The following is a 22,581-nucleotide window of genomic DNA, read 5'->3' as shown; positions in this document are numbered from 1 at the left end:
CAAGACTTTCACATTTCTAAAAATTGAGACTTAGCCTTACCAAATAGTAGGAACTCATGAATCCCAATTTCATTAGGGGTACAATACGGTATTGAAATATTATATCGGGGTGCTTTCTTTTAACGTTGGGTAAGTGGGGTAATAACATATTATTACATTTCGAAATTTGGTTGATCTCAACGAAAGTATTAGAGGGACCGTTGTCCCAATAGGTTCGGGCTAAAGATGAACTTAATGTAATTTCATCGACCGAGAGTTCTAAGTGTAGAATCGGTTAAACGAGTTAACCCACCAAATTGTATTAGTGAAGGTTGTAGAGGAACCGTTGTCCCACAATCGAGCTAGTACGAATTTGGGTCTTGGAATCGTTTATATAATTGGGTAGAGGTCATTATATAAATGCTATAACTTGCTAAAAGTTTTCATATATTACGATGAAGGTTAGTTTTCCCACTATTTCGTTGTTTAAATTTGTTCTATTTCTTTGGTCCTTGACATATACGATGTCATTTCGATTTTAACTTATGTCTCCATTAAACCACTATAGCCAAAGACAAATAGAATCTCCTTTCTAAAAGGCCTCAATTGAACCATTTAAATAGGGCATGGACTAGCTCCATAGGAATCGTTCTATTCCATAGAACTTCATAGGAGTTGTCCTATGTCATATATTATTAGCATCCTAAATTCCTAACATGCATATGTATGATTTCTTGTGAAGAAGTATGAATAGAAGTAATGATTAGTCAAAATATGTTTTGATAATATCTTCTATGCATCCACGGTTCAAAAGTGTTATTGTTCAACCTAAACACTTGTCATCAAGCACTTAAGTTGTTAAGAACATGACAATGTTAAATTGGTAAATTAATTTGTTAGATATTTTGATTAACCAAATATCACAATAGAGTTAACCCTTGTGAAAGATTAACTAGGAATTTAAATGAAGATAAGTCTTCATCAAGTAGAAATTCTTGAAGTCAGTGGGAGCAATAAGAAGTAAGTACCTATCTTAATTGTTAAGGATAGAACTAGGCTCGAAAGAGAGAGTGTTAGACACTAAAATAGAGACAAACCCCAAATAAGTAAAGATCTAGGAAGTTGGTCGTGTGACTCCAACATATTCCTTCCTGAATATCTATTTGTGTCAGGCCAAGTCTATGTGGTCCAATCTTGCTAGGGTAATGACATCACTTGAGATATAGAGCTTGGAAGTTAGACTTGATGTAATGACACTTCAAAAAGCGATGAAATGCATTCAATTGTGAACCGTTCCTTGGACTGTTTCTTTTGGCTTAAAAATGAATCACAATGCAACAAATTTTGTTGCAAACTCCCTTTCTTCAAAAGAATTTGCCCTCAAATTCTCGACATTGTCATCTTCAACCTATTCACAATAAGACCACACACACCTCAAGAGATGGATTATCATGACTTCCTCCCGGATCATAGACCAGAATTGTGTATGGCAAGAGAGGTGTTGTTACTCTCTTGTCACCAAAGTTCTTGGACAAATCAGGCTCTAAGGATGTTTGAGGTTGCTCCTTACTCGGTTGGCATGCTCCCAAGATGTAGCTTTTGAAGCAAGAACCATGGCTGATGTAGGAGGTCGGATTTGGTACACTCGAGTATGGAACAACCCAAGACTCTCCTCTTGCTTTACCCTTGCTTGAATCCGAACAAGTCCCACCATTGAACATGATCATGGACTGTCCAAACTCCATGGTTTGAAGGCTAAGTAGTCCTTGGTCAACAATCACTTCTCTAGGCCCCAAATCAGTAGCTTGGTCATTGATGGCTCCATGGGTAAGGGTATAGCTACTCTTCTCCTCACTAGTAGGCTCATGTAATGAGTTGAAGGGGGTTTTTGTTTCAAGACATGGGTTCTCAAAGATAGCACTACATGAGCTATTCATTTTAGCATAAGTGCTCATGACCTTTGGCTCAAGGGACTTAGACTTAGGACAAGCAATGTTTAAGCATGGCATGACAATTCCTTGGTCTAAACTCTCCTCTATCCCAACTGTTTTGGTTACCGCTAAACATTCCCTTTTAGCTAAAGCCTTATGGTTTTCAGGCCTTGCTAAGCTCTTCTCCACACACAAAGCCAACTCAAGCAATTCACCATATGAATGCATCATTTCTAATTTAATCCTCCTAGCAATTTCAGATTTCAAGCCATTGTAAAATCTGATTCCCTTTAGAAAAGAACTTACTTCATTGTCACACACAAAGTATAATTCCTCAAATAATCTAGCATACTCATGAACACTCAAGGAATTTTGTTTAAGGGTCTTAAGTTCAGCCAACAAATTATCCATGGTAGAAGAAGGTAGAAACTTTAATCTCATGTTCCTTTCAAGGTTAAACCAAGAACATATTCTACCCTTCCCTTCCATCCTCCTTAAAAATGTAAGAGTATTATACCACAACAAAGCAACACCCTTTAAAGAAGACACAACCAGTTTACACTTCTCTTTATCGAAAAAACACTTGTTCTCGAAATAGCATTCAACATCAAACAACCAAGACACAAATGCTCTACTGTTTTCACCATTAAAGGAAGGAAGTAATGGTGTGTTACCTTTGCTTCTAAGGGTAGGAGAGGAATTAGAACACTCATAGGGCAGGAGGTGTTCTCCTTGGTACAAATCAAGAGGTTTTGGTTCCCTTGGAACCCCATGGGTACTTGTTGCACTCCTTGTATGCACATCACCTTCATACCCTTTTGTTAGAGCTTGCAACTTCACCATAGCTGCTTCTAATGACTTGGAAATGGAACCAAGATCACAAGGCTTCATCTTTGAGCATGGAACATAGTATACAACACCAATAGCTACTGATTTTCCCATGAAAAATCAGAATCACAACAACTTAAGTAAAACTGATTTTCAAGAAACAAACCAAAGCTTTGAAAACCTCTCTTCACTCATTGGGTTGTTTTTGTAGTTTTAGATGTAGTTAGGAAAGATGAACACTCAACCAAAGCTCTGATAACCAATTTGGAGTAAAACTCTTAGGACTTGATTTTTGGACATATAAGACTCAAAAACAAGAACTAACTTGGAGACAAATTAGACTCAACAAAGGACTCGATTTGGACACTTAGATGGATTGTTTTAAGGACCAACAAGCTATATAAGGACACATTTAGAAGCTAATAAACGATTCAACCAAAGCAAGGCACGAAACAGCTGTTTTTGGACGAATATAAGATCCTAAATAGCTTGATAACTTTGAAAGAAAGCAATGGAAATAAGATTGTAACTTAAATGCTTATGAACTAAACATTCAAATAACAATTCCCACAATAACTTAAGGCAACAAAACAGAAACTTTGGGACTGTTTTGACACAAAACAATAACAAGACTCGGGATATGACTTGAGAAGATCACAAAGCAATCTCAAGACTCAGGATGTTGTTCAAGATCACAAAGCAAGAACTAATCCCCTTATGCACTTGGTCAGATCACAAAGCAAACCAAGATACACGACCCCAAACACTAAGTAATGGAGTTGTTCTAGCACTAAGCAAAGAACTAATCAAGGGTTTTGAGAAACCTCATAAAACTCATAATTTTCATTAACTCCAATCTGATTTTCTCATATGTCTAACTTGGTTTATATAGACCAAGGCTTCCAATCTTGACCCTTGATTACAAGTTACATCTAAGGGCCACAAAATGAGCAGCTAAAAGGACATAAAAACAGCAGCCTAGGGCTCTTACAATGCTGAAATTGAAAATGACATAAAGCAAAGAAATAATAAAGTAAACTAATAGTCCAATCTTCCTTGTTTGTAGCTCAACTTCTTATTTATGATTATATGGACTGATTGGAGGCTTGTGGAACCGTGTATGACTCCTATTCAGCTCCCAAAAAGTCTCTTGAGCTTTGTTGGATCAAAAGAGGAAAGATTGATAGCGACATTTAGCTCATTGTTCAAAACCGGGTCCTCTTGTACCTTTGCTTTAGTTCTTCAAATAATTTCTGAATGGTAACCCTTGGAGATAAAAGATCCTACACAAAAACATCCTAAACTCACCAAAGATGTGAAATAGGGCGGTTGGAGGCATGACTTCTTAGACGGAATTGAATTTGGACCTCGATTGTTGGTGACGGTTCAAAACCAGGTTTGGAGAGCATCTTAGGAAATCAGACGCATTTTGGAAGAGGCATATCTCTTACCTCAGGACGAATATCAGGGCCCATGATAGCTCATTCGAAAGCTAAGAGAGCTAACTTTTACCTCCAAAAAGAATCAACCTTAGACGTTGAGTAAATCTCGAGTTATTGAACTTTTAGTGCACGTAGGTCATGGGCTGTCCAGAAATGCGCAGTCTGTTTGCATCAGCCATATCTCAAGCTATAGACCTGATATGGAAGTGATTAAAAATCCATCGTTTTTCTAAGATCCCAAGCTTTCTAATGACATAATAATCATTGTATTTGCATGAGTAAAACTTGAGATATAGAGCTTGGAAGTTAGACTTGATGTAATGACACTTCAAAAAGCGATGAAATGCATTCAATTGTGAACCGTTCCTTGGACTGTTTCTTTTGGCTTAAAAATGAATCACAATGCAACAAATTTTGTTGCACTAATGAACTAGGACAAATGATTCACACAAAGAGTCACAATGGCTAATAAACAAGGACAAATGGTTCACACAACGAGTCACAAGGACTAATGAACAAGGACAAATGATTCACACGACGAGTCACAATGACTAATGAATTAGGACAAATGATTCACACAACGAGTCACAATGAGTAATTAACTAGGATAAAGGATTCACACAAAGGGTCACAATAAATAATGACCAAGGACAAATGATTTACACAACGAGTCACAATGAGTAATTAACTAGGATAAATGATTCACAACAAAGAGTCATAATAACTAATGAACAATGACAAATGGTTCACACAACGAGTCACAAGGACTAATGAACAAGGACAAATGATTCACACGACGAGTCACAATGACTAATGAATTAGGAGAAATGATTCACACAACGAGTCACAATGACTAATATACTAGGACAAATGAATCACACAACGAGTCACAACGACTAATGTACTAGGACAAATGATTCACACAAAGAGTCACAATGTCTAATGAACTAGGACAAATGATTCACACAAAGAGTGACAATGACTAATAAACAAGGACAAATGGTTCACACAATGAGTCACAAGGACTAATGAACAAGGACAAATGATTCACACGAAGAGTGACAATGACTAAACTAGAACAAATGATTCACACGACGAGGCAGAATGACTAATAAACTAGGACAAATGATTCACACAAAGAGTCACAACGACTAATAAACAAGGACAAATGGTTCACACAAAGAGTCACAACGACTAATAAACAAGGACAAATTGTTCAAACAACGAGTCACAAGGACTAATGAACAAGGACAAATGATTCACACGACGAGTCACAATGACTAATGAACTATGATAAATGATTCACACAAAGAGTCACAATGACTAAGAAACAAGGACAAATGGTTCACACAACGAGTCACAAGGACTAATGAACAAGGACAAATGATTCACACGACGAGTCACAATGACTAATGAACTAGGACAAATGATTCACACAAAGAGTCACAATGACTAACAAACAAGGACAAATGGTTCACACAACGAGTCACAAGAACTAATGAACAAGGACAAATGATTCACACAACGAGTCACAATGACTAATAAACAAGGACAAATAGTTCACACAACGAGTCACAAGGACTAATGAACAAGGACAAATGATTCACACAACGAGTCACAACGACTAATGTACTAGGACAAATGATTCACACAAAGAGTCACAATGACTAATGAACAAGGACAAATGATTCACACAACGAGTCACAATAAGTAATTAACTAGGATAAAGGATTCACACAAAGGGTCACAATAAATAATGACCAAGGACAAATGATTTACACAACGAGTTACAATGAGTAATTAACTAGGATAAATGATTCACAACAAAGAGACATAATAACTAATGACCAATGACAAATGGTTCAAACAATGAGTCACAAGGACTAATGAACAAGGACAAATGATTCACACAACGAGTCATAATGACTAATGAATAAAGACAAATGGTTCGCACAACGAGTCACAATGTGTAATTAACTAGGACAAATGATTCACACAAAGAGTCACAATAACTAATGAACAAGGACAAATGATTCACACAACGAGTCACAATGACTAATAAACAAGGACAAATAGTTCACACAACGAGTCACAAGGACTAATGAACAAGGACAATTGATTCACACAACGAGTCACAACGACTAATGTACTAGGACAAATGATTCACACAAAGAGTCACAATGACTAATGAACAAGGACAAATGATTCACACAACGAGTCACAATAAGTACTTAACTATAATAAAGGATTCACACAAAAGGTCACAATAAATAATGACCAAGGACAAATGATTTACACAACGAGTTACAATGAGTAATTAACTGGGATAAATGATTCACAACAAAGAGTCATAATAACTAATGAACAATGACAAATGGTTCAAACAACGAGTCACAAGGACTAATGAACAAGGACAAATGATTCACACAACGAGTCATAATGACTAATGAATAAAGACAAATGGTTCGCTGTTTTTTGTCACAATGTGTAATTAACTAGGACAAATGATTCACACAAAGAGTCATAATAACTAATGAACAAAGACAAATGATTCACACAACGAGTCACAATGGCTAATGAACAAGGACAAATGATTCACACGACGAGTCACAATGACTAATGAACTAGGACAAATGATTCACACAAAGAGTCACAACGACTAATAAACAAGGACAAATGGTTCACACAACGAGTCACAAGGACTAATGAACAAGGACAAATGATTCACACAAAGAGTAACAATGACTAATGAACTAGGACAAATGATTCACACAAAGAGTCACAATGACTAATAAACAAGGGCAAATGGTTCACACAACGAGTCACAAGGACTAATGAACAAGGACAAATGATTCACACGACGAGTCACAATGACTAATGAATTAGGACAAATGATTCACACAACGAGTCACAATGACTAACAAACAAGGACAAATGGTTCACACAACGAGTCACAAGGACTAATGAACAAGGACAAATGATTCACACGACGAGTCACAATGACTAATGAACTAGGACAAATGATTCACACAAAGAGTCACAATGACTAACAAACAAGGACAAATGGTTCACACAACGAGTCACAAGAACTAATAAACAAGGACAAATGATTCACACAACGAGTCACAATGACTAATAAACAAGGACAAATAGTTCACACAACGAGTCACAAGGACTAATGAACAAGGACAAATGATTCACACAACGAGTCACAACGACTAATGTACTAGGACAAATGATTCACACAAAGAGTCACAATGACTAATGAACAAGGACAAATGATTCACACAACGAGTCACAATAAGTAATTAACTAGGATAAAGGATTCACACAAAGGGTCACAATAAATAATGACCAAGGACAAATGATTTACACAACGAGTTACAATGAGTAATTAACTAGGATAAATGATTCACAACAAAGAGTCATAATAACTAATGACCAATGACAAATGGTTCAAACAATGAGTCACAAGGACTAATGAACAAGGACAAATGATTCACACAACGAGTCATAATGACTAATGAATAAAGACAAATGGTTCGCACAACGAGTCACAATGTGTAATTAACTAGGACAAATGATTCACACAAAGAGTCACAATAACTAATGAACAAGGACAAATGATTCACACAACGAGTCACAATGACTAATAAACAAGGACAAATAGTTCACACAACGAGTCACAAGGACTAATGAACAAGGACAATTGATTCACACAACGAGTCACAACGACTAATGTACTAGGACAAATGATTCACACAAAGAGTCACAATGACTAATGAACAAGGACAAATGATTCACACAACGAGTCACAATAAGTAATTAACTATAATAAAGGATTCACACAAAAGGTCACAATAAATAATGACCAAGGAAAAATGATTTACACAACGAGTTACAATGAGTAATTAATCGGGATAAATGATTCACAACAAAGAGTCATAATAACTAATGAACAATGACAAATGGTTCAAACAACGACTCACAAGGACTAATGAACAAGGACAAATGATTCACACAACGAGTCATAATGACTAATGAATAAAGACAAATGGTTCGCACAACGAGTCACAATGTGTAATTAACTAGGACAAATGATTCACACAAAGAGTCATAATAACTAATGAACAAGGACAAATGATTCACACAACGAGTCACAATGGCTAATGAACAAGGACAAATGATTCACACGACGAGTCACAATGACTAATGAACTAGGACAAATGATTCACACAAAGAGTCACAACGACAAATAAACAAGGACAAATGGTTCACACAACGAGTCACAAGGACTAATGAACAAGGACAAATGATTCACACAAAGAGTAACAATGACTAATGAACTAGGACAAATGATTCACACAAAGAGTCACAATGACTAATAAACAAGGACAAATGGTTCACACAACGAGTCACAAGGACTAATGAACAAGGACAAATGATTCACACGACGAGTCACAATGACTAATGAATTAGGACAAATGATTCACACAACGAGTCACAATGACTAATGTACTAGGACAAATGATTCACACAACGAGTTACAATGAGTAATTAACTAGGATAAAGGATTCACACAAAGGGTCACAATAAATAATGACCAAGGACAAATGATTTACACAACGAGTCACAATGAGTAATTAACTAGGATAAATGATTCACAACAAAGAGTCATAATAACTAATGAACAAGGACAAATGATTCACACAACGAGTCACAATGGCTAATGAACAAGGACAAATGATTCACACGACGAGTCACAATGACTAATGAACTAAGACAAATGATTCACACAAAGAGTCACAACGACTAATAAACAAGGACAAATGGTTCACACAACGAGTCACAAGGACTAATGAACAAGGACAAATGATTCACACAAAGAGTAACAATGACTAATGAACTAGGACAAATGATTCACACAAAGAGTTACAATGACTAATAAACAAGGACAAATGGTTCACACAACGAGTCACAAGGACTAATGAACAAGGACAAATGATTCACACGACGAGTCACAATGACTAATGAATTAGGACAAATGATTCACACAACGAGTCACAATGACTAATGTACTAGGACAAATGATTCACACAATGAGTCACAATGAGTAATTAACTAGGATAAAGGATTCACACAAAGGGTCACAATAAATAATGACCAAGGACAAATGATTTACACAACGAGTCACAATGAGTAATTAACTAGGATAAAGGATTCACACAAAGAGTCATAAGGACTAATGAACAAGGACAAATGATTCACACGACGAGTCACAATGTCTAATAAACAAGGACAAATGGTTCACACAACGAGTCACAAAGACTAACGAAAAAGGACAAATGATTCACACAACGAGTCACAATGACTAATAAACAAGGACAAATGGTTCACACAACGAGTCACAAGGACTAATGAATAAGGACAAATGATTCACACGAAGAGTCACAATGACTAATGAACTAGAACAAATGATTCACACGACGAGTCACAATGACTAATGAACTAGGACAAATGATTCACACAAAGAGTGACAATGACTAATAAACAAGGACAAATGGTTCACACAATGAGTCACAAGGACTAATGAACAAGGACAAATGATTCACACGAAGAGTGACAATGACTAAACTAGGACAAATGATTCACACGACGAGGCAGAATGACTAATAAACTAGGACAAATGATTCACACAAAGAGTCACAACGACTAATAAACAAGGACAAATGGTTCACACAAAGAGTCACAAGGACTAATGAACAAGGACAAATGATTCACACAACGAGTCATAATGACTAATGAATAAAGACAAATGGTTCGCACAACGAGTCACAATGTGTAATTAACTAGGACAAATGATTCACACAAAGAGTCACAATAACTAATGAACAAGGACAAATGATTCACACAACGAGTCACAATGACTAATAAACAAGGACAAATAGTTCACACAACGAGTCACAAGGACTAATGAACAAGGACAATTGATTCACACAACGAGTCACAACGACTAATGTACTAGGACAAATGATTCACACAAAGAGTCACAATGACTAATGAACAAGGACAAATGATTCACACAACGAGTCACAATAAGTAATTAACTATAATAAAGGATTCACACAAAAGGTCACAATAAATAATGACCAAGGAAAAATGATTTACACAACGAGTTACAATGAGTAATTAACTGGGATAAATGATTCACAACAAAGAGTCATAATAACTAATGAACAATGACAAATGGTTCAAACAACGACTCACAAGGACTAATGAACAAGGACAAATGATTCACACAACGAGTCATAATGACTAATGAATAAAGACAAATGGTTCGCACAACGAGTCACAATGTGTAATTAACTAGGACAAATGATTCACACAAAGAGTCATAATAACTAATGAACAAGGACAAATGATTCACACAACGAGTCACAATGGCTAATGAACAAGGACAAATGATTCACACGACGAGTCACAATGACTAATGAACTAGGACAAATGATTCACACAAAGAGTCACAACGACAAATAAACAAGGACAAATGGTTCACACAACGAGTCACAAGGACTAATGAACAAGGACAAATGATTCACACAAAGAGTAACAATGACTAATGAACTAGGACAAATGATTCACACAAAGAGTCACAATGACTAATAAACAAGGACAAATGGTTCACACAACGAGTCACAAGGACTAATGAACAAGGACAAATGATTCACACGACGAGTCACAATGACTAATGAATTAGGACAAATGATTCACACAACGAGTCACAATGACTAATGTACTAGGACAAATGATTCACACAACGAGTTACAATGAGTAATTAACTAGGATAAAGGATTCACACAAAGGGTCACAATAAATAATGACCAAGGACAAATGATTCACACAACGAGTCACAATGAGTAATTAACTAGGATAAATGATTCACAACAAAGAGTCATAATAACTAATGAACAAGGACAAATGATTCACACAACGAGTCACAATGGCTAATGAACAAGGACAAATGATTCACACGACGAGTCACAATGACTAATGAACTAGGACAAATGATTCACACAAAGAGTCACAACGACTAATAAACAAGGACAAATGGTTCACACAACGAGTCACAAGGACTAATGAACAAGGACAAATGATTCACACAAAGAGTAACAATGACTAATGAACTAGGACAAATGATTCACACAAAGAGTTACAATGACTAATAAACAAGGACAAATGGTTCACACAACGAGTCACAAGGACTAATGAACAAGGACAAATGATTCACACGACGAGTCACAATGACTAATGAATTAGGACAAATGATTCACACAACGAGTCACAATGACTAATGTACTAGGACAAATGATTCACACAATGAGTCACAATGAGTAATTAACTAGGATAAAGGATTCACACAAAGGGTCACAATAAATAATGACCAAGGACAAATGATTTACACAACGAGTCACAATGAGTAATTAACTAGGATAAAGGATTCACACAAAGAGTCACAAGGACTAATGAACAAGGACAAATGATTCACACGACGAGTCACAATGTCTAATAAACAAGGACAAATGGTTCACACAACGAGTCACAAAGACTAACGAAAAAGGACAAATGATTCACACAACGAGTCACAATGACTAATAAACAAGGACAAATGGTTCACACAACGAGTCACAAGGACTAATGAATAAGGACAAATGATTCACACGAAGAGTCACAATGACTAATGAACTAGAACAAATGATTCACCCGACGAGTCACAATGACTAATGAACTAGGACAAATGATTCACACAAAGAGTGACAATGACTAATAAACAAGGACAAATGGTTCACACAATGAGTCACAAGGACTAATGAACAAGGACAAATGATTCACACGAAGAGTGACAATGACTAAACTAGGACAAATGATTCACACGACGAGGGGAATGACTAATAAACTAGGACAAATGATTCACACAAAGAGTCACAACGACTAATAAACAAGGACAAATGGTTCACACAAAGAGTCACAACGACTAATAAACAAGGACAAATTGTTCAAACAACGAGTCACAAGGACTAATGAACAAGGACAAATGATTCACACGACGAGTCACAATGACTAATGAACTAGGATAAATGATTCACACAAAGAGTCACAATGACTAATAAACAAGGACAAACGGTTCACACAACGAGTCACAAGGACTAATGAACAAGGACAAATGATTCACACAACGAGTCACAACGACTAATGTACTAGGACAAATGATTCACACAAAGAGTCACAATGACTAATGAACAAGGACAAATGATTCACACAACGAGTCACAATAAGTAATTAACTAGGATAAAGGATTCACACAAAGGGTCACAATAAATAATGACCAAGGACAAATGATTTACACAACGAGTTACAATGAGTAATTAACTAGGATAAATGATTCACAACAAAGTGTCATAATAACTAATGACCAATGACAAATGGTTCAAACAATGAGTCACAAGGAATAATGAACAAGGACAAATGATTCACACAACGAGTCATAATGACTAATGAATAAAGACAAATGGTTCGCACAACGAGTCACAATGTGTAATTAACTAGGACAAATGATTCACACAAAGAGTCACAATAACTAATGAACAAGGACAAATGATTCACACAACGAGTCACAATGACTAATAAACAAGGACAAATAGTTCACACAACGAGTCACAAGGACTAATGAACAAGGACAATTGATTCACACAATGAGTCACAACGACTAATGTACTAGGACAAATGATTCACACAAAGAGTCACAATGACTAATGAACAAGGACAAATGATTCACACAACGAGTCACAATAAGTAATTAACTATAATAAAGGATTCACACAAAAGGTCACAATAAATAATGACCAAGGAAAAATGATTTACACAACGAGTTACAATGAGTAATTAACTGGGATAAATGATTCACAACAAAGAGTCATAATAACTAATGAACAATGACAAATGGTTCAAACAACGAGTCACAAGGACTAATGAACAAGGACAAATGATTCACACAAAGAGTCATAATAACTAATGAACAAGGACAAATGATTCACACAACGAGTCACAATGGCTAATGAACAAGGACAAATGATTCACACAAAGAGTAACAATGACTAATAAACTAGGACAAATGATTCACACAAAGTGTCACAATGACTAATAAACAAGGACAAATGGTTCACACAACGAGTCACAAGGACTAATGAACAAGGACAAATGATTCACACGACGAGTCACAATGACTAATGAATTAGGACAAATGATTCACACAACGAGTCACAATGACTAATGTACTAGGACAAATGATTCACACAACGAGTTACAATGAGTAATTAACTAGGATAAAGGATTCACACAAAGGGTCACAATAAATAATGACCAAGGACAAATGATTTACACAACGAGTCACAATGAGTAATTAACTAGGATAAATGATTCACAACAAAGAGTCATAATAACTAATGAACAAGGACAAATGATTCACACAACGAGTCACAATGGCTAATGAACAAGGACAAATGATTCACACGACGAGTCACAATGACTAATGAACTAGGACAAATGATTCACACAAAGAGTCACAACGACTAATAAACAAGGACAAATGGTTCACACAACGAGTCACAAGGACTAATGAACAAGGACAAATGATTCACACAAAGAGTAACAATGACTAATGAACTAGGACAAATGATTCACACAAAGAGTTACAATGACTAATAAACAAGGACAAATGGTTCACACAACGAGTCACAAGGACTAATGAACAAGGACAAATGATTCACACGACGAGTCACAATGACTAATGAATTAGGACAAATGATTCACACAACGACCACAATGACTAATGTACTAGGACAAATGATTCACACAATGAGTAATTAACTAGGATAAAGGATTCACACAAAGGGTCACAATAAATAATGACCAAGGACAAATGATTTACACAACGAGTCACAATGAGTAATTAACTAGGATAAAGGATTCACACAAAGAGTCACAAGGACTAATGAACAAGGACAAATGATTCACACGACGAGTCACAATGTCTAATAAACAAGGACAAATGGTTCACACAACGAGTCACAAAGACTAACGAAAAAGGACAAATGATTCACACAACGAGTCACAATGACTAATAAACAAGGACAAATGGTTCACACAACGAGTCACAAGGACTAATGAACAAGGACAAATGATTCACACGAAGAGTCACAATGACTAATGAACTAAGACAAATGATTCACACGACGAGTCACAATGACTAATGAACTAGGACAAATGATTCACACAAAGAGTGACAATGACTAATAAACAAGGACAAATGGTTCACACAATGAGTCACAAGGACTAATGAACAAGGACAAATGATTCACACGAAGAGTGACAATGACTAAACTAGGACAAATGATTCACACGACGAAAAGAATGACTAATAAACTAGGACAAATGATTCACACAAAGAGTCACAACGACTAATAAACAAGGACAAATGGTTCACACAAAGAGTCACAACGACTAATAAACAAGGACAAATTGTTCAAACAACGAGTCACAAGGACTAATGAACAAGGACAAATGATTCACACGACGAGTCACAATGACTAATGAACTAGGATAAATGATTCACACAAAGAGTCACAATGACTAATAAACAAGGACAAACGGTTCACACAACGAGTCACAAGGACTAATGAACAAGGACAAATGATTCAAACGACGAGTCACAATGACTAATGAACTAGGACAAATGATTCACACAAAGAGTGACAATGACTAATAAACAAGGACAAATGGTTCACACAATGAGTCACAAGGACTAATGAACAAGGACAAATGATTCACACGAAGAGTGACAATGACTAAACTAGGACAAATGATTCACACGACGAGGCAGAATGACTAATAAACTAGGACAAATGATTCACACAAAGAGTCACAACGACTAATAAACCAGGACAAATGGTTCACACAAAGAGTCACAACGACTAATAAACAAGGACAAATTGTTCAAACAACGAGTCACAAGGACTAATGAACAAGGACAAATGATTCACACGACGAGTCACAATGACTAATGAACTAGGATAAATGATTCACACAAAGAGTCACAATGACTAATAAACAAGGACAAACGGTTCACACAACGAGTCACAAGGACTAATGAACAAGGACAAATGATTCAAACGACGAGTCACAATGACTAATGAACTAGGACAAATGATTCACACAAAGAGTCACAATGACTAACAAACAAGGACAAATGGTTCACACAACGAGTCCCAAGAACTAATGAACAAGGACAAATGATTCACACAACGAGTCACAATGACTAATAAACAAGGACAAATAGTTCACACAACGAGTCACAAGGACCAATGAACAAGGACAAATGATTCACACAACGAGTCACAACGACTAATGTACTAGGACAAATGATTCACACAAAGAGTCACAATGACTAATGAACAAGGACAAATGATTCACACAACGAGTCACAATGGCTAATGAACAAGGACAAATGATTCACACAAAGAGTAACAATGACTAATAAACTAGGACAAATGATTCACACAAAGTGTCACAATGACTAATAAACAAGGACAAATGGTTCACACAACGAGTCACAAGGACTAATGAACAAGGACAAATGATTCACACGACGAGTCACAATGACTAATGAATTAGGACAAATGATTCACACAACGAGTCACAATGACTAATGTACTAGGACAAATGATTCACACAACGAGTTACAATGAGTAATTAACTAGGATAAAGGATTCACACAAAGGGTCACAATAAATAATGACCAAGGACAAATGATTTACACAACGAGTCACAATGAGTAATTAACTAGGATAAATGATTCACAACAAAGAGTCATAATAACTAATGAACAAGGACAAATGATTCACACAACGAGTCACAATGGCTAATGAACAAGGACAAATGATTCACACGACGAGTCACAATGACTAATGAACTAGGACAAATGATTCACACAAAGAGTCACAACGACTAATAAACAAGGACAAATGGTTCACACAACGAGTCACAAGGACTAATGAACAAGGACAAATGATTCACACAAAGAGTAACAATGACTAATGAACTAGGACAAATGATTCACACAAAGAGTTACAATGACTAATAAACAAGGACAAATGGTTCACACAACGAGTCACAAGGACTAATGAACAAGGACAAATGATTCACACGACGAGTCACAATGACTAATGAATTAGGACAAATGATTCACACAACGACCACAATGACTAATGTACTAGGACAAATGATTCACACAATGAGTAATTAACTAGGATAAAGGATTCACACAAAGGGTCACAATAAATAATGACCAAGGACAAATGATTTACACAACGAGTCACAATGAGTAATTAACTAGGATAAAGGATTCACACAAAGAGTCACAAGGACTAATGAACAAGGACAAATGATTCACACGACGAGTCACAATGTCTAATAAACAAGGACAAATGGTTCACACAACGAGTCACAAAGACTAACGAAAAAGGACAAATGATTCACACAACGAGTCACAATGACTAATAAACAAGGACAAATGGTTCACACAACGAGTCACAAGGACTAATGAACAAGGACAAATGATTCACACGAAGAGTCACAATGACTAATGAACTAAGACAAATGATTCACACGACGAGTCACAATGACTAATGAACTAGGACAAATGATTCACACAAAGAGTGACAATGACTAATAAACAAGGACAAATGGTTCACACAATGAGTCACAAGGACTAATGAACAAGGACAAATGATTCACACGAAGAGTGACAATGACTAAACTAGGACAAATGATTCACACGACGAGGCAGAATGACTAATAAACTAGGACAAATGATTCACACAAAGAGTCACAACGACTAATAAACAAGGACAAATGGTTCACACAAAGAGTCACAACGACTAATAAACAAGGACAAATTGTTCAAACAACGAGTCACAAGGACTAATGAACAAGGACAAATGATTCACACGAGAGTCACAATGACTAATGAACTAGGATAAATGATTCACACAAAGAGTCACAATGACTAATAAACAAGGACAAACGGTTCACACAACGAGTCACAAGGACTAATGAACAAGGACAAATGATTCAAACGACGAGTCACAATGACTAATGAACTAGGACAAATGATTCACACAAAGAGTGACAATGACTAATAAACAAGGACAAATGGTTCACACAATGAGTCACAAGGACTAATGAACAAGGACAAATGATTCACACGAAGAGTGACAATGACTAAACTAGGACAAATGATTCACACGACGAGGCAGAATGACTAATAAACTAGGACAAATGATTCACACAAAGAGTCACAACGACTAATAAACCAGGACAAATGGTTCACACAAAGAGTCACAACGACTAATAAACAAGGACAAATTGTTCAAACAACGAGTCACAAGGACTAATGAACAAGGACAAATGATTCACACGACGAGTCACAATGACTAATGAACTAGGATAAATGATTCACACAAAGAGTCACAATGACTAATAAACAAGGACAAACGGTTCACACAACGAGTCACAAGGACTAATGAACAAGGACAAATGATTCAAACGACGAGTCACAATGACTAATGAACTAGGACAAATGATTCACACAAAGAGTCACAATGACTAACAAACAAGGACAAATGGTTCACACAACGAGTCCCAAGAACTAATGAACAAGGACAAATGATTCACACAACGAGTCACAATGACTAATAAACAAGGACAAATAGTTCACACAACGAGTCACAAGGACCAATGAACAAGGACAAATGATTCACACAACGAGTCACAACGACTAATGTACTAGGACAAATGATTCACACAAAGAGTCACAATGACTAATGAACAAGGACAAATGATTCACACAACGAGTCACAATAAGTAATTAACTAGGATAAAGGATTCACACAAAGGGTCACAATAAATAATGACCAAGGACAAATGATTTACACAACGAGTTACAATGAGTAATTAACTAGGATAAATGATTCACAACAAAGAGTCATAATAACTAATGACCAATGACAAATGGTTCAAACAATGAGTCACAAGAACTAATGAACAAGGACAAATGATTCACACAACGAGTCATAATGACTAATGAATAAAGACAAATGGTTCGCACAACGAGTCACAATGTGTAATTAACTAGGACAAATGATTCACACAAAGAGTCACAATAACTAATGAACAAGGACAAATGATTCACACAACGAGTCACAATGACTAATAAACAAGGACAAATAGTTCATACAACGAGTCACAAGGACTAATGAACAAGGACAATTGATTCACACAACGAGTCACAACGACTAATGTACTAGGACAAATGATTCACACAAAGAGTCACAATGACTAATGAACAAGGACAAATGATTCACACAACGAGTCACAATAAGTAATTAACTATAATAAAGTATTCACACAAAAGGTCACAATAAATAATGACCAAGGACAAATGATTTACACAACGAAAGTTACAATGAGTAATTAATCGGGATAAATGATTCACAACAAAGAGTCATAATAACTAATGAACAATGATAAATGGTTCAAACAACGAGTCACAAGGACTAATGAACAAGGACAAATGATTCACACAACGAGTCATAATGACTAATGAATAAAGACAAATGGTTCGCACAACGAGTCACAATGTGTAATTAACTAGGACAAATGATTCACACAAAGAGTCATAATAACTAATGAACAAAGACAAATGATTCACACAACGAGTCACAATGGCTAATGAACAAGGACAAATGATTCACACGACGAGTCACAATTACTAATGAACTAGGACAAATGATTCACACAAAGAGTCACAACGACTAATAAACAAGGACAAATGGTTCACACAACGAGTCACAAGGACTAATGAACAAGGACAAATGATTCACACAAAGAGTAACAATGACTAATGAACTAGGACAAATGATTCACACAAAGAGTCACAATGACTTATAAACAAGGACAAATGGTTCACACAACGAGTCACAAGGACTAATGAACAAGGACAAATGATTCACACGACGAGTCACAATGACTAATGAATTAGGAGAAATTATTCACACAACGAGTCACAATGACTAATGTACTAGGACAAATGATTCACACAACGAGTCACAATGATTAATTAACTAGGATAAAGGATTCACACAAAGAGTCACAAGGACTAATGAACAAGGACAAATGATTCACACGACGAGTCACAATGTCTAATAAACAAGGACAAATGGTTCACACAACGAGTCACAAAGACTAACGAAAAAGGACAAATGATTCACACAACGAGTCACAATGACTAATAAACAAGGACAAATGGTTCACACAACGAGTTACAAGGACAAATGAACAAGGACAAATGATTCACACGAAGAGTCACAATGACTAATGAACTAGGACAAATGATTCACACGACGAGTCACAATGACTAATGAATTAGGAGAAATTATTCACACAACGAGTCATAATGACTAATGTACTAGGACAAATGATTCACACAACGAGTCACAATGATTAATTAACTAGGATAAAGGATTCACACAAAGAGTCACAAGGACTAATGAACAAGGACAAATGATTCACACGACGAGTCACAATGTCTAATAAACAAGGACAAATGGTTCACACAACGAGTCACAAAGACTAACGAAAAAGGACAAATGATTCACACAACGAGTCACAATGACTAATAAACAAGGACAAATGGTTCACACAACGAGTCACAAGGACAAATGAACAAGGACAAATTATTCACACGAAGAGTCACAATGACTAATGAACTAGGACAAATGATTCACACGACGAGTCACAATGACTAATGAACTAGGACAAATGATTCAAACAAAGAGTGACAATGACTAATAAACAAGGACAAATGGTTCACACAACGAGTCACAAGGACAAATGATTCACACGAAGAGTCACAATGACTAAACTAGGACAAATAATTCACACGACGAGTCACAATGACTAATGAACTAGGATAAATGATTCACACAAAGAGTCACAATGACTAATAAACAAGGATAAATGGTTCACACAACGAGTCATAAGGACTAATGAACAAGGACAAATGATTCACACGACGAGTCACAATGACTAATGAACTAGGACAAATGATTCACACAAAGAGTCACAATGACCAACAAACAAGGACAAATGGTTCACACAACGAGTCACAAGAACTAATGAACAAGGACAAATGATTGACACAACGAGTCACAATGACTAATAAAAAAGGACAAATAGTTCACACAACGAGTCACAAGGACTAATGCACAAGGACAAATGATTCACACAACGAGTCACGACGACTAATGTACTAGGACAAATGATTCACACAAAGAGTCAGAATGACTAATGAACAAGGACAAATGATTCACCCAACGAGTCACAAAAAGTAATTAACTAGGATAAAGGATTCACACAAAGGGTCACAATAAATAATGACCAAGGACAAATGATTTACACAACGAGTCACAATTAGTAATTAACTAGGATAAATGATTCACAACAAAGAGTCATAATAACTAATGAACAATGACAAATGGTTCAAACAACGAGTCACAAGGACTAATGAACAAGGACAAATGATTCACACTACGAGTCATAATGACTAATGAATAAAGACAAATGGTTCGCACAACGAGTCACAATGTGTAATTAACTAGGACAAATGATTCACACAAAGAGTCACAATAACTAATGAACAAGGATAAATGATTCACACAACGAGTCACAATGGCTAATGAACAAGGACAAATGATTCACACGACGAGTCACAATGACTAATGAACTAGGACAAATGATTCACACAAAGAGTCACAACGACTAATAAACAAGGACAAATGGTTCACACAACGAGTCACAAGGACTAATGAACAAGGACAAATGATTCACACGACGAGTCACAATGACTAATGAACTAGGACAAATGATTCACACAAAGAGTCACAATGACTAATAAACAAGGACAAATGGTTCACACAACGAGTCACAAGACTAATGAACAAGGACAAATGATTCACACAACGAGTCACAATGACTAATGAATTAGGACAAATGATTCACACAACGAGTCACAATGACTAATGTACTAGGAAAAATGATTCACACAACGAGTCACAATGAGTAATTAACTAGGATAAAGGATTCACACAAAGGGTCACAATAAATAATGACCAAGGACAAATGATTTACACAACGAGTTACAATGAGTAATTAACTAGGATAAATGATTCACAACAAAGAGTCATAATAACTAATGACCAATGACAAATGGTTCAAACAATGAGTCACAAGGACTAATGAACAAGGACAAATGATTCACACAACGAGTCATAATGACTAATGAATAAAGACAAATGGTTCGCACAACGAGTCACAATGTGTAATTAACTAGGACAAATGATTCACACAAAGAGTCACAATAACTAATGAACAAGGACAAATGATTCACACAACGAGTCACAATGACTAATAAACAAGGACAAATAGTTCATACAACGAGTCACAAGGACTAATGAACAAGGACAATTGATTCACACAACGAGTCACAACGACTAATGTACTAGGACAAATGATTCACACAAAGAGTCACAATGACTAATGAACAAGGACAAATGATTCACACAACGAGTCACAATAAGTAATTAACTATAATAAAGGATTCACACAAAAGGTCACAATAAATAATGACCAAGGACAAATGATTTACACAACGAGTTACAATGAGTAATTAACTAGGATAAATGATTCACAACAAAGAGTCATAATAACTAATGAACAATGACAAATGGTTCAAACAACGAGTCACAAGGACTAATGAACAAGGACAAATGATTCACACAACGAGTCATAATGACTAATGAATAAAGACAAATGGTTCGCATAACGAGTCACAATGTGTAATTAACTAGGGCAAATGATTCACACAAAGAGATGACTAATGAACAAGGACAAATGATTCACACAACGAGTCACAATGGCTAATGAACAAGGACAAATGATTCACACGACGAGTCACAATTACTAATGAACTAGGACAAATGATTCACACAAAGAGTCACAACGACTAATAAACAAGGACAAATGGTTCACACAACGAGTCACAAGGACTAATGAACAAGGACAAATGATTCACACAAAGAGTAACAATGACTAATGAACTAGGACAAATGATTCACACAAAGAGTCACAATGACTTATAAACAAGGACAAATGGTTCACACAACGAGTCACAAGGACTAATGAACAAGGACAAATGATTCACACGACGAGTCACAATGACTAATGAATTA

Source organism: Silene latifolia, chromosome 8 (assembly GCF_048544455.1).
Source record: "Silene latifolia isolate original U9 population chromosome 8, ASM4854445v1, whole genome shotgun sequence".
In the NCBI taxonomy this organism is placed as follows: Eukaryota; Viridiplantae; Streptophyta; class Magnoliopsida; order Caryophyllales; family Caryophyllaceae; genus Silene; species Silene latifolia.
The sequence above is the reverse complement of the archived record's forward strand: the minus strand, read 5'-3'. Positions refer to the sequence as shown.